The 14,898-nt window shown below is 42.6% G+C and overlaps 1 protein-coding gene across 7 annotated transcripts in view; it reads right to left on the reverse strand.

The window, feature by feature from the left end:
- Positions 1–1,808: 1,808 nt before the first annotated feature.
- The window catches only part of NPAS3 (neuronal PAS domain protein 3), a 927,883-nt gene continuing 914,793 nt past the window's right edge, over positions 1,809–14,898 (reverse strand). For all 7 annotated transcript variants that reach the window (XR_013162217.1, XR_013162215.1, XR_013162216.1 and 4 more), the window contains 2 exons: positions 9,576–9,689; positions 1,809–2,158 (listed from right to left, as the gene is read on the reverse strand). The gene's annotated coding sequence lies outside the window, so the exon portion shown is untranslated. The remainder of the gene's footprint in view (positions 2,159–9,575; positions 9,690–14,898) is intronic.

Here is a 14,898-nt window from a genome sequence, read left to right on the forward strand (position 1 = left end):
TCACATGGCAATGCACATGCAGGGTCTTTGCCTTCCCTTCTGTGCTCTATTGCTTTCTGCTTCTGGCAGCTCCTGGTGGCTTCTCATTCCATGTCCAATTTTTTTTTTTTTTTTTTTTTTTTGGCTTATAAAGACTTCAGCCATAGTGGATTAAGGCCACCCTCATTCAGTTTGGACACACCTCAATACATCTTCAAAGGTCCTAATTAAAAATACCTACAGGACCAGGGATTTGGGATTTGAACATGCCTTTTGAGGGGGCTATGACTCGATGCTCAACAATCCCCTTCCCTTAGTGTGGGTATAACTTGTGACTTTCTTTTAATCAGTAGAGCATGGCAAAACTGATGGGAAGTACCTGATCATGTTTACATGATTACATGGGATTGTAGCATCCATCTTGCTGGAGTATCTCTGTGGCTTTGAAGAACAAAGCTTCCATGAATCCCATAGCTGAAAAGAACTGAATACTGCCAGTAACTGAGAGTGTGGGTGCGGGAGCTTTCCCTAGCTCCAGCCTGGGGTCTTTCTCACAGCGAGACGGGGGAACTCGGTAGCCAACCGTCCCGGGGGCTCGAAGGTCTGGAGGGCGCGAGAGGAAGAACGAGTCGCGGGAACTGATGGGGCTGGCAAGGCGTCGTGCACCGGAATGTTTATTAGAGGAAGTACAGAGCTTTATATAGTGGTGAGGCGGAACTGGGGGGGGGGGCTAGGGGAGGCGCGCTGCGTGATTGGTGAGGAGGCTAAGGGTGGCAGCGAGGGATTGGGTGAGGTGAGAGCAGAAAGGTCCAGTGGAATAGCTTGAAGATGTTGCTAGGCAGAGAGTGAGAGGAGGAAGGTTGGGCCAATCGGAGAGTAAGAAGACAGTGGTGCGATGTGAGGTCAGAAGTTGCTAGGTGGAGGGCCTGAGAGATGAGGCCGATATTACATCTGGCATGTGGGGAAGCAGATATTTCCCCAGTAGAATCCCAAGATAAGAACCCAACTGTAGCTGGCACCCTGATTGCAGCCCTACGAGGCCCTAAACCAAGGACCTAATTAAGTTGTGCCTGCACAACTCTTGACCCACAGAAATTGTGAGACAAACAGTGTATGTTGTTGTAAGCTAGGTTTGTGGTAATGCATTAAGCAGTAATAGAAAACTAGCACAGCCCCCCCACCCCTGAAGCCACCAGCATGTGACTTGGTCTCAGTTTTACCGTTAGTCAAGGCAAGAAATTAAGACTGGAGCATGGGAGGGGAGTGGCCTGTTCATTCCTCACCCAGGTGACATTGAGGATACTCTGAGGGTTTTAAACGAAGGAATAACAGGTTTGGATCTTTGGATTCTAATTTCCCTCTTGATAAAAATGATGGGAAAGACTGACCCTTAAATTCTGTGCACCTGAAGACTATCACCTGTTTTTGTGTTCTTTTTCTGCCCTAGATTAGATGCCTTTGGTGTTTCCTTTCTTGCCCAGTACTACCAGCTTCTCATTCATACTCCGAGCCCTATTCTCTCCATTCCCAAATCCCAAACTGGTATTTCTGGAATCTTCTCGTCATTTACTCGACCACTATCAAAGTTTCTGAAGACAATTGGTGTGAATACATCATCAGCCATCAGAAAGCAGCTTCAGAGAAGATCCAAATAAAGCCTGCAGCGTTGAGACTTCATGGATGAGTCCTTAAGGGAGCCCCTGTTTGATGGGCAAATGAAGGTTAAGGGGGTGGGTGATGTGGTTCAGGCATGCGGGCAGCTGGTCTCAACTCTGATAACTCTTTTCTCTAAATGACTTATTTCTATTAGTAGCGGTAATCTGGATTTATTCTGACACTTTTGCAGTAAATCTGTGTGCGACATAGATTCTTGACACAACTCTGTCACACCAACACTTCAATCACCAGGTCTCTACTCCTTCCTCTGGGTGCTATTTGTTTTTAAACTGTTGGTGAAAACAATCTTTATTTCCTAGCCCTTATCAAGTTTATTACTATTATTATTCAGAGTTTGTCTCAGACTCGTCGCCTTCTGCCATTGAGCTGTTTTCTCTCTTCCTTCTCTCCTTCCTGCCTTCCATACACTTCCCTCTCTTCCCTTGCGGAACCCTCCTTCCATCTGTTCCAGCATTGAATTCATTCATTAGAGATTCTTGAAGGGGCCACTGGAATCTAGGCCCTGCAAATGAAAAAAACAAAAAACATTAAGATAGCCTCCCTGCCCTTAGATGGAATCAAAGTGGGCAGACAGGCATGCCGACTGCACAATTAAAGAACAATTAAAACACACCGTGTATCCGGACACCCCCTGAATGTTCCCACTTGCTGACAAATGTTTCAAACTCGGCACCAATTTAAGCTCGTTGTTATATCCGCTCTCCTCCCCTCCGCTCTCCTCCCCTCTGCTCTCCTCCCAGACTTCCTGTTTTAGAGCCCAGCATCACCATCCATTCAATTACTTACGTTGGAAATGGCCTTCAGTTCTTTTCCCTTGTCCAATCTGTCACAGAATTTTTTATCTAGCTGTAATACAAATGTGCCTGCATCTGCCCACCCCTCTGCCACTGCCATCTCTCACCTAGATTATTCCAATAGCCTCCTGATGGAATTTTCTCCATCCATGCTTTGTTGGCCTCCATTTTTTTCTTTCCACAAAAGCCAAAGTCATTTTGTTTGTTTGTTTTGTTTTTAAGTACAAGCTTGGTCAAGTCACTCCGGTATTCGACCTCATCAAAGGTTCTTGCTGTCTCCAGGACAAAGTCCAAACACCTTGTGCTCCGGCCCCTGCATACCTTTCCACTCTCATCCCTCTTTCTCAAGCCCCGTGAGCTACACGTGGGTCCTTGCCAGACGTGAGCTCTCTGCTCTGTGGCGCCTGGTGTGTGCTGTTCTCTCTGTTTTCATCTAAGTCCTACATGCATAGGCAATTTCCCCTGAGTCTCAAGACAGGATAGACCACTTCTGTGTGTTTCTGCATTCTAGTTCTTAGGTAACTGCATATTATATTTCTTTCCTGCTCCCCACCCCAAACCAGAAACAGTGCCCTCAAAGCTCAGAATTTAGGTTCTAGAGTAGAGTAGTTTCCAGCCTCATCTTGGGCAAGTTAATTAATTTATCTAATGTTGGATTCCTCATATGTAGGATAGGGATAATAATAATACTACTTCATTCATGGGATAGTGGTGAGAATTAAATGAAGTAAACATGGAAACCATTTAGCCCAATCCTTGGGACACAGCAAGGACTTTTCCTTGTCATAATTGACGAGTCCTATGATAGAGTCAGCACCTACAGGGGTTTCCAGAAAAGGGCACCAGACCCCACTTGGGAAGAGAGTCCAGGAAGGCTTCTCTAAGGCTTGCTTTGAGAAAAACTCAAGACTTATCATCGGCCTCCCTCCAGTGTTCCCTGCGGGCTGGCTGAACTCCGGAGGCCACTTCCTACCTTCATCACTTTTGGGGCCAGACGGGGAGCTCAGCAGGCCTGGCCTCGCTCACTCAGAGGCCTCCCAGTGGCTGTTCCCAGAATCCCTGGGGATTTTTGGTGGGGGGGGGGGGTCCCTGCTGGGAGCACTAACTCTGTCACTGCCGTGTCACTCTCTTTACAAGGGGGAGGTTTTGAGGTAATGTATGCACACGGAAGGATCAGTTGTGAAGGCAGGTTTGCCTGTGGGGTAAAAGACAGAATGTTTCTTAGTAATTGACTTTGGATTCCATATCCATGGATACTAAATTCAGAAAATTTACCCAAGCAGAACAAATTCCAGAGTGCCAGATTCCTAGGAAGAGTTCACTTTACCTTCCATTCAGAAAGCAAAACAGCAGTCCTGTGTCCCCATGTCTCCTGGGTCAGTCGGGGTGGCCCTATGGCCACCCAGAAAGCTCTGGAATGTGAGAATGAACCAACTCCCTGTTATCTCATTTCCCCTCTGCTTAGCTCCCTGCCCATTCCAGACTCTACCCTCCCCCTGTTAAAATTATAACATCTGTGTTACATAAAATTTGCCATTTTTGAGCAAACAGTTTAGTGATATTATATTTTAAATGTTTCACCACCACAAAAACTTTTCATCACCCCAAACAGAAACTCAGTACACATTAAGCTTAAATCCCCATTTCCATTTCCTATCCCTGCCTTCGGTAACCTCTTATCTACTTTCTGTCTCTATGAATTTGCTTATTCTCAATATTATTTCATATAAGTGCAGTCATACAGTATTTGTCCTTTTGTGTCTGGGTTATTTCACTCATATAATGTTTTCAAATTTCGTTCAAGCTGAAGAATGTAGAAGAAATCCAGACTCTATCATTTTTTTCTTTTTTTTAACCTTTTTTATTAATTAAAAAAATTAACAAACAAAACATTAAGCTATCATTCCATTCTACATATACAATCAGTAATTCTTAATATCATCACATAGTTGCATATTCATCATTTCTTAGAACATTTGCATCGATTTAGAAAAAGAAATAAAAAGACAACAGAAAAAGAAATAAAACAATAGAGAAAAAAAAGATTGTACATACCATACCCCTTACCTCTCGCTTTCATTTACCACTAGCATTTCAAACTAAATTTATTTTAACATTTGTTCCCCCCTATTATTTATTTTTATTCCATATGTTCTACTCTTCTGTTGATATAGTAGCTAAAAGGAGCATCAGACACAAGGTTTTCACATTCACAGAGTCTCATTGTGAAAGCTATATCATTGTTCAATCATCATCAAGAAACATGGCTACTGGAACACAGCTCTACATTTTCAGGCAGTTCCCTCCAGCCTCTCCACTACATCTTGAACAACAAGGTGATATCTACTTAATGCGTAAGAATAGCCTCCAGGATAACCTCTCGACTCTGTTTGGAATCTCTCAACCATTGACACTTAGTCTCATTTCACTCTTCCCCCTTTGGTCGAGAAGTTTCTCTCAATCCCTTGATGTTAATTCTCAGCTCATACTAAGGTTTTTCTCAATCCCTGGATGCTGAGTCTCAGCTCATTCCAGGATTTCTGTCCCACGTTGCCACAGACTCTGTCATTTTGAGGACGCAGGGATAATGCTAGTTTCTCTTTCTGCATTGATCAATGCTTGTTATTCTGGATCCAGGCAGCTTTGCAGACATGGTATGTAACTGAGGATGGTGAATGTCAGGAGCTGCTTGGTTCTCAGCTTTGATCTCATTCTTCTCCCCAGCAGTACAAATGGATGGGAATGTGTACTGTTAGGACTCATCAAAGTGAGGGATGGGGCAGAGCGGGGACTATTTCATCTGCCAGGTTGGGTGGATGGTGGTGCTGTACTCTGATAGAGGGCTCAGAGAAGGAAGAGCTTATTTGTTTTGGAGGGAGGATAATGGGTTCCATTTTGTCACGTGAGGTGCCTATGACATATTCTAGACATCTGCAGGCAGACAGGGATCTGGAGGTCAAGATATAAGTTTGTCTGATGGTATCTGAGAACGGTCCTGTCCTGGAACTTGACCTCCAGGCAGAAAGAGGACAGATCCCATGGGAGCCTAGACTTGTCCCTTGGACCTCAGCTTTTGAGTCTCTGAGTCTGTGTCTGGGGCTCTGGTTTGTTCTTGGTGAGCCACCTAAGGTGTAGGGTTCTGTCTTGTACTTCTCTTTGGTAGCCGCTGCCTTGCTATCCTAGTCATATTCTCAGTGTTGTTTCCCTGCTTTTTCCTTGGCTTTCCAAATGTTGCCTGCACCTCAGTGTACATTACTCACTCTGCAGAAAGGCCAGGCATCAGATGTTGGACCTGCCTGTGGCCAACGGCTGTTTTGGGCTGTGTTATCTTTTGACTGTGTAGCTATCATCTCCCTTTGTGAAGGATCCCATCTTGTTACCCATGGGAGATTTCACCCAGTACCTTCTTGCTCCATCCTACAATCTGGTCCCTGTAGCTGACATTCACCCTGCCCAAACAGGGAGTGCTTTCATTTTAGGTAAGTAAAAATGTTCAGAGCTCTAAGTACTCAGGCAGGTAAGGAGTTCTGCAGCCATTGAAGAGGGGAGAAGATGGCCTTCAGATTAGCAACTGCTCTCAACTTTCAGAAAGCTGAGGTGGGAAGGCACAATAAATCAAACATGGAGGTGTTTGTCCCCAAGTGGCATGAAGGAGATTCAACCCAAATTACGATCTATCAATGGAACCTTGAAGGCTTTAGAGGTGAATTTAAAAAACTGACATCAGCAGTGAAATTAGCCAGACACAAAAGGATAGATACTATATAATTCCACTTTTATGACCAGCATAAATGTATAATCAGATGCTTATAATACAGAATATAGGGGACTTAGACATACATAGAAGCTAGAGATGGGTGAACCATTAGCTAATGAGGTTGAACTCCAGTGTAAGGGAATAGAGTGAAGGTGGTTCTCTAGTGGGTCTAGAAGTAATATTACCATATTGAAGATGAACAAGATTGAAAGGGGTTATATAAACCTACATGTCCCACTGATAACACTAGAAATATGAATTAGTTCTTGCAAGAATTACTTCAAGGACAGGATTCTTGTACAAATAGTGTTTAAGTCCAAGGTACAGGGGAAAAACTGCTATTGCATGCTATGAGCTAAGTTCAAAAGGGAACCATCAGCACTATCACTGCAACAGCAGAGGTAAATAATGGGGGGGAGGGACAAGAGTTAAGAGGAGGTTTAGATTTCTTTTTTGGCAATGGTGTGTTTATTGGTTTTCTTTCTCTTGGGAACAATGAGATTATCTAAAATTGAGAATGTTGATGGACTGTGGACTTTGAGCTTCTACATGATGCCCAATGAATGCAGGTGGCTGAAGGGTGCACTGACTGAGAAGTAAATTGGCAAATGATGGTGTATACTCATGGACGAAGGTTGTGCTGCTGCAAAAAGGAACAAAGTCACAAGGCATGCAACGATGTGAATGAACATGTGGGATATTTGGTGAGACAAAATAAGCCAGAAACCAAAAAACAACATTGGTATAGTCACCTTTAGAAAACACTTATAAGAAAACAGAAGCCTAGATTGTAAACTTTTAGAGCAGACACATTAAGTCCAGAGTGGTGATTATTATTTCTGGATTTTGAGAGGCTGTTTTATACATATATATGTTTATATATAAGTTTATATATATGTTTATATGTTTATATATAAAACCTGATATTTAGAGATAAGAATGAAGTCGATCAGTTCGGGGTTACAGTAATTCAGAACACAGGGGTAAAGAAGTCAGTGTGTATGTTTTAGAACCACACATATTCTTTGACACCAAAGGAAGAAAGGTTCATTTGGTCTGGAACTGAAATTTTCTGTAGCACATGATCTAACTCAACCTATCTGTATAGGTCATTTGAACAACTGAAACACAGGGGGCCCAGAATAAGAAAGAGGTCCTTTTATGTTGTATAGATAATTGTAATACCTGCATACATCCTAGAGTATATTAGCAGATAATCAAAAAGTATTAAAAAAAAAGTATTGGCAAAGTTCCTTGAGGGATGGGAGAAAGAATATGAAACTATTAAACCTTACCAGAAGGGAATCCCCTGATACTGTGTTAAATTTGAAGGACATTCAAATCAATAGGCCATGCCTTCGATCCTGGGGTTTACTTGTGTAAAGCTTATGTAGGTAGTGGAGAAGCTTAGACTACCTACAGGCATGCCTAAGAGTTACTTCTGGAGGACCTCTGTGGTTGCTTAGATGTAGCCTCTGTCTCTCTAAGCCCAACTATGCAAGTGAAATCATTGCCCTCCCCCACTACATGGGGCCTTCCTGGCGACGTGGAACATGACTCCCAGGGATGAATCTGGCCCTGGCACTATGGGATCAACAATTCCATCCTGACAAAAAGGGGGAAAAGAAGTGTAACTAATAAAGTATCAATGGCAAAGAGAATTCAAATGGAGTCAAGAGGCTACTCTGGAGGTTGCTCTTACATAAGCTTCAGGTAGACCTTGCTACCTATCTTAACCTGCCAAGCCCCAACCAGCACCATTCCAGCCAAGCCTAAAGAACACCTAGGGCAATATATAAGATTCCACAAGGGTTCCCTGCACTAGAGTAACTTTCCAGAGACCTACAACCTCCAGATGGTCCAGATAAGTCCTGAAACCTAGCCCAATCTCTCCAGAACATCAGGTAGTTTCATCTCCCCACCCCATATTAGTGACAGACCCTTCCAATATGAACAATTTAGAATGACCATAGCCCAAACACCCCTAAAGAGAGGGATGGAAAGATCAAAGGTGATGGTAGAATTATACAGAGAACATAGGATTTAGCAAATGAATATGAATGCTGAATCATTAAATTGATATCTCTTTTAGTCTCCAGTATTTTAGAGCAGCTAGAAATAAAAACCTAAAATTGTGAAATTGTAACCCATGTCAACTCTGAAATATGTTCTACAACTAATTGTGGTGCTGTGGTTTGAAATTTATAGCTTTTTTGTACATATGTTATTTTCCACAAAAAAAGAAGGGAAAAAAAGTCAATTGTGATGATAAAAAAAATATTTAAGCCTTCTAGCCTCCTATATTCTAGAGCAGCTAGAAGGAAAAATCTGAGAGGATCATATGGTAGCCCATGACAAACTCCGGGATCTGTCCAGTAACAACTTGTTGAAGAGTGCTTTGAAAACTATTGCTTTTTTATTTCTTTGCTTTGTATATGTGTTATACTACACAATAAGAAAAGTCAAAACAATGACAACAACACCAACAAACTGACATCAGCAGAGTATTCGGTTTGCAAATGAGGGGACTCGTATCTATGATGATTTTGGATTTGGCAGAGTTAAAATCCTCCTATCTGCCCCCTTCTACCTACACACAAGCACTCCCTCTTTCCACCTCCTACCAGGTCCTTTAACTTGGAGCTGAGTCTGGAGGGGTTGGTGAGGCTCTAACTTTATCCATCATGGACAAACCTGAGCCACCTTTCCCTTTCCTCCCCACATGACTGAGTTAGGGTCCTTACACTTTTCTTCTCTTTGTTTTTTTGGACAGTTAACTTACTTCTGGAAGATAAAGCACTAGGCTGGGAGACGCATTAAGTCCAGAGTGGTGATTATTATTTCTGAATTTTGAGAGGCTGTTTAATCCCATCTCCAAGCCAAAACTTTTTTAAAAAAAGAACTTTGCCAATACTTTTTTTTAATACTTTTTGATTATCTGCTAATAAACTCTAGGATGTATCCAGGTATTACAATTATCTATACAACATAAAAGGACCTCTTTCTTATTCTGGGCCCCCTGTGTTTCAGTTGTTCAAATGACCTATACAGATAGGTTGAGTTAGATCATGTGCTACAGAAAATTTCACTTCCAGACCAAATTGAGTTGAGTTCTAGCCTTTGTTCAGCCACAAATAAGTCGGGTGATCTTGGGCAAATCATGTCACCTTCTTGGGTCCAGTTTTCTCATCCATGCAGTAAGAGACATGGTTGAACCACCTGGGCAATTATTTCACCTTTGAATTAGATATGTCTCCCTGTGCCCTCCAGCTCATCCTCCCATGCTCCCTTCCCCACTGTCCACAGCCCCTACCCCAGGCCACCCATTCATTGGTGTGAGAAGCCCCTCCACATTCTCTTCCCTTTACCTCTTGGCTTGGAGATGGGATTATGACCCAAGGGCAGTCACTCCACAAGCTGGCTCTGAGTCAGGATTAAAGGAGATGTGCTGGATTCATCTCTTTATTGGGGGAGAATTTGAACTAAGGAAAGCAAGAGGAATTTTTCGGTTAGTAGTAAGAATAAAAGCAATTACAGACTCTATAAGGCTCAGGTGAAGGTTTTGTTTAAATCCTTGAGTGTCAGCTACGATTTAACACTTCATCTATGTAAGAATCTTGCTTTACCTGAACACAGGATCTTTTTTTTTTCCCACTTACATAAAGTTTTATTTGTAAAACCAGTCAACAGTAATAGAGGTCAGAGTAGTGGGTACTGAGGGGATACTGATTTGGGCAGGGAATGGGGGAGCCTCTAGGAGTGTTGGTAATATTTCCTATCTTAGTCTGGGCAGTAGTAACACAGGTTATAAGTGTACAAAAGTTCATCAAACAATACACTTAAGGTTGGTGCTCTTTCCTTATTTAAATTATGCCTAAAACTTTTAAAACTCTAAAACAAAAATAAAATAAAAAAGGATATAGGAGAGAGAGGAGACAGTTGCTGCAAAGATGTATGAGAGGCAAGAGGGGGTGGTAGCCCTTGTATAAATAAGTCAGTGGGGTAGTAGGTATGTATGGAATTTCTCTGTGGATTGCTGCTATTTTCTCATGGAAATAGGTAGCCTGGTCAGAAGTTCATAGAAGGGAAGAGGAGAAATTGCAGGATAATTCAGAAGGAAAAATGGGACAGAGCTGTCTAGGGGAATGGAAATAAAGGAGAATTTCTGGCAGCCCTAAAGTCCAATTGAAATATTTGTTTGCTAGTTTCAAATTAGATGTCAACATGCTTTGTTTTGTTTTTTTAAAATTTTTTTTGAAGAATTTTCACACACATACAGTCCAACTATATTATACACTCAGTGGTTCACAATATCATCACATAGTTATATGTTCATCATCATGATCTTTTTGGAACATTTGTGTCACTCTATGAAAAGAAATAAAAAGAAAAAACTCATAAAACCCATACCCCTTACCCTCTCCCTCTCATTGACGACTAGTATTTCAATCTACCAAATTTTTTACCCTTTATTTCCCTTTATTATTTAATTTTTACCCTTATTTTTTTTTTCTCATCTGTCCATTCCCTGGATAAAAGAAAGATAAGACACAAGGTTTTCACAATCGCACAGTGACATTGTAAAAGCTGCATAGTTATACAATCGTCTTTAAGAACCAAGGCCACTGGGGAAAACAGTTCAACGTTCTTAGGCATTTCCTCCTAGCAGCAACAATATACCATAAACTAAAAAGGGATAGCTATAAAATGAATAAGAATAGCCTCCAGGTTAACCTCTTTACTCTGTTTGAAATCTCTCAGCCTCTGACTTTATTTTGTCTCATTTGTCTTTAGGCCCTTTGGGTCAAGAAGACTTTCTCAATCACTTGATGTTGGATCCCAGCTCATATCTGGGATCCAAGTCCCACGTTGCCAGGGAGATTTACCCCCTGGGAGTCATGTCCCACGTAGTGGGGAGGGCAGTGATTTCACCTGCCGAGTTGGTTTAGACGGTGAGCACACATCTGAATACAGACTCCTGACTAGGATCTGGGAGCGGAGAGATAAAGCTGCCGCCCAGAGTTTCGAATAATTTAGTGGGAGAAAAAAGCATCCAGAGACATGTAACCCACTTTCACATTTTCCCCATCTCAGGACCATCTTCCTCTTACAAATTGGAGGAAGAGTTTGTTGTAAATTGCCCACACAACAGCCATCTTCTATATGGTATACTCAGATAAATCTGGGTTCAAGTCCTATAACTGTCACTTACTAGCTGTGTAGTACTGAACAACTTACTTAACCTTTCTTGACATACCTGAAAAATGGGATAATAATCATACCTATCTTACGGGCTCATGGTGAGAATTACATAAGCATTGCACTTTGCTTTTCTGGCTAGCTCTTGGGTTTTAAACATGAGTACAAAGCTGAGGGAAAGATCATGCTTCCTCACATCTATATAGTTTCCCTAAACACTTGCCTATGCGAGTCAGTTAAATGATTTGGACTGGAACTCAAGGAACAATCACAGCAAGTCTATGACAGAAACAGACACAGAATTTTCTTTCTTTGACTCTTGGCCTACTTTCCTATTCTTCAAATTCTAATGGATACTAGGTGATAATCCCACTACAGCTCAGTGGAGGAGAAACTTTCCAAAACTCAGGTTGAGGGCATTCAAGGAGTGAGGAAAGTTCAGATATGAGAATTCTTGGCCCTGATAGCTTTTAGTACTTTGTCTTGAGGGGAAAAAAAAATGCAAACAAATAAATAAAATTCACATTAACCTGAGAATTACCTCACAGTGTTTTTGTTTGTTTGTTTGTTTGTTTTTTTGGAAAGGGAAAAAATGGAGAGTTGCGCTTGTAGGTCTATTTCAAGATGATTTAACAGGTGAGAGGGAGTTAGCGCCAATTGTTTTATGTCTCAGTCTATTAGATAATGTACAATGTGACAGATCCATTCCAATTTATATAGTTGTTCTGCAAAACTTTTGTGGGTTTTTAAATTGACTATAATGTTTCGCAATTGGAATATAAATTTATTCAAGCCTCTTATTTGGTCGCCTCAATGGCGCATTACAAAGTATTTTATGGTGTCTGATCTGCTTAAGTTTTACAACCAGCTTCTGTTGTTTTGTACTTTTTTACAGCCAGTGCTGAGAGTGGGGCTCGGCATCCCTGGCACGTGTTGGTCCCCAAGCTGCTCCCGGGGGTGGGGGAGCGTCTCACCAAGTGAACATAGGATGGACACTCTTCTATTTTTTTTTTTTTTTTATCCTCCTTTGCCTGGATTCCCATCAACTGTCTGTGTGGTCTGAGGCAACCCCCTATATTGTTTTCACCCAACTGCAGTGGGAATTCGCATACCTTGTGCTCGCTGTGATAACTAATATTAGGTATTCAAGCTTCTTTCTATCAGGGTTTCTTCCTTTATCTTCATACTTCTTGAAACAATTGTATATTATACCTGGACTTCGCTTTGTCATAAGCTGCTTTTCCTTTGTCATCTGGCTTCTGTCATCATCCCTTCACAGAAACTACTCTCCTAGAGATCCACGGCGGCCTCTGGTTGGGAAGTCTGTGTGCTCTTTATTTGCCCACGTTTTCTGGAGCTTGCAGTACTTGGCATTAAACACCCTTCTTTCTCAATATCATTTCTCCCTTGCTTAACCTGACGTAACAGTTATGTCTCCTGCTTTCACACATCCTTCTCTAGACTCCTTGTCTTCCATTGCCCATCTGGGAGCAGCCCCGTCCGGCCCATCCTACACGGTAGCATGCATACATCATGCCTCTAAAGCCTTCCCTGGGCATCGCATCTTCACTCATGTCCTCCTCTGAACCCCCCTGCAGCTACATTTCTTATGTGATTTATCACATTTTACTTTGTACTAATAGTTATTATGAGGCTCCTGACCCCCACCAGATGGTAAGCCCGTTGAGGGCAGGGGCTGGGATGGATACAGCTTTGAAATACCCATGGTGCCTGGGCACACAGTAGATGCTCAGTAAGTTATTCCACCTTCAGAAGGGTTTTTTGGAGATGGGAGAAAAAGAGGTTAGATGAGGCTGGAGAGATAGGAAAGGGCCAGATGATGAAGAGAAGTTTAGAATTCATTAAGGGCTCTGGATTTTACCCAAAGAGCTTTAATCAATGAAGGATTTCAAATGCAGGAAATAAAATGATATAATCAGCACTTAAAATATTTTTCTGGCTGGAATGTGAAGACTAGAATAGAGAGGGGCAAGAACGGAAACACTGGGAAAAAGTCAAAGGCAGCTTAGACTTGTGTGGAGCAGTGGAGAAAAAAGAGGAGAGATTTCAAAAGAAAACTAAACTTTTAGTCGGTGGGATGGGCAGGAATCACAACTGAATGAATAGGAGTGTTCTAGTTTGCTAGCTGCCGGAATGCAACACACCAGAGATGGATTGGCTTTTAATAAAAAGGGGATTTATTCTGTTGGTTCTTCAGAGGAAAGGCAGCTAACTTTCCACTGAGGTTCTTTCTTACGTGGAAGGCACAGAATTGTCTCTGCTGGTCTTCTCTCCAGGCTCCTGGGTTCCAACAACTTTCCCTGGGGTGACTTCTTTCTGCATCTCCAAGGGCCTGGGCTGAGCTGTGAGTACTGAGATGAGGAATGCCGAGCTGCTTGGCTGTGCTACATTGCGTTCTCTCATTTAAGTGCCAGCCAATTAAGTCAAATGTCACTCATTGCAGCAGACACGCCTCCTAGCCGACTGCAGATGTAATTAGCAACAGATGAGGTTCACGTACCATTGGCTTGTGTCCACAGCAACAGAACTAGGTATGCTCACCTGGCCAAGTTGACAACTGAATCTAACTAACACAAGGAGGGAGAAAGGAAAGGGAAGTATCAAGGATGATCATCACGTTTCTGTCTTAAATATCCTGGCTGGCTGGAGGCACAGATTTCAAAATGAGAGACTGTTGGAACAGGGTCAGCTGCCTTGTGGCCGAGGAGGGAGAGAGAATAGGGAGTCCACAGTTTGCAACCTGCTGAGCTTGAGGTGCCTTTGAGATGCTCACATGGAGATGTGGGCAGGCAGATAGATGTGTGTGGGGCATGGGGTGTCTGAAACGGTGAAGCATACAGGTACAGAGATGCCCGTTGGCTCCTTGGGGATAGAGAAGGTCACCTAAGAAAGGAGCAGGACACGTAGAGAAGAGGGCCTGAGGCAGGCCAGGAGGATCCAGCATCTTTAGCCTGGATAGAGAAGGTGAAGTCTGCCATGCACACTGAGCAATACTTTGATATTATGAGGCCCGAGGGATAACAGTCCCCAGAAAGTTATCTGCTTTGAAAGCTGCTGAGAGTTCAAGTAAGAAGAGAACTGAAGAGCATCTACTGGATTTAGTGCCACCCTATCAGTGCATTGGTGAGAGCAGGGGTGGGATCCGATTGGAATGGGCCAAGAAGTGAATGGGTGGGAGGAAATGGAAACTTTGGATTCTGGAAAACGCTATTGAGAGTTTGCCTGCAAAGGTGGAGAGTGGGAGCCATAGCTCAAGGGACATATGGGACGTGGGAGGGGTTTTGGTTTTGTTTGCTTGTTTTTGTTATAAGAAGGAAGAAACTAAAGTATGTTTCAATGCGGAAATAGAAAGGGCCAAAGAAGAGGGAGAAGATGAAGACACAGAAGCCAGCAGAGGTGATGAATGATGACAAAAGGCGTCAGGCTCCTGAGAAGGTGAGAGGTTATGAGCTCCAGGGTGCAGCTGGAAGG

The sequence above is a fragment of the Tamandua tetradactyla genome, chromosome 14, assembly GCF_023851605.1.
Source record: "Tamandua tetradactyla isolate mTamTet1 chromosome 14, mTamTet1.pri, whole genome shotgun sequence".
In the NCBI taxonomy this organism is placed as follows: domain Eukaryota; kingdom Metazoa; phylum Chordata; class Mammalia; order Pilosa; family Myrmecophagidae; genus Tamandua; species Tamandua tetradactyla.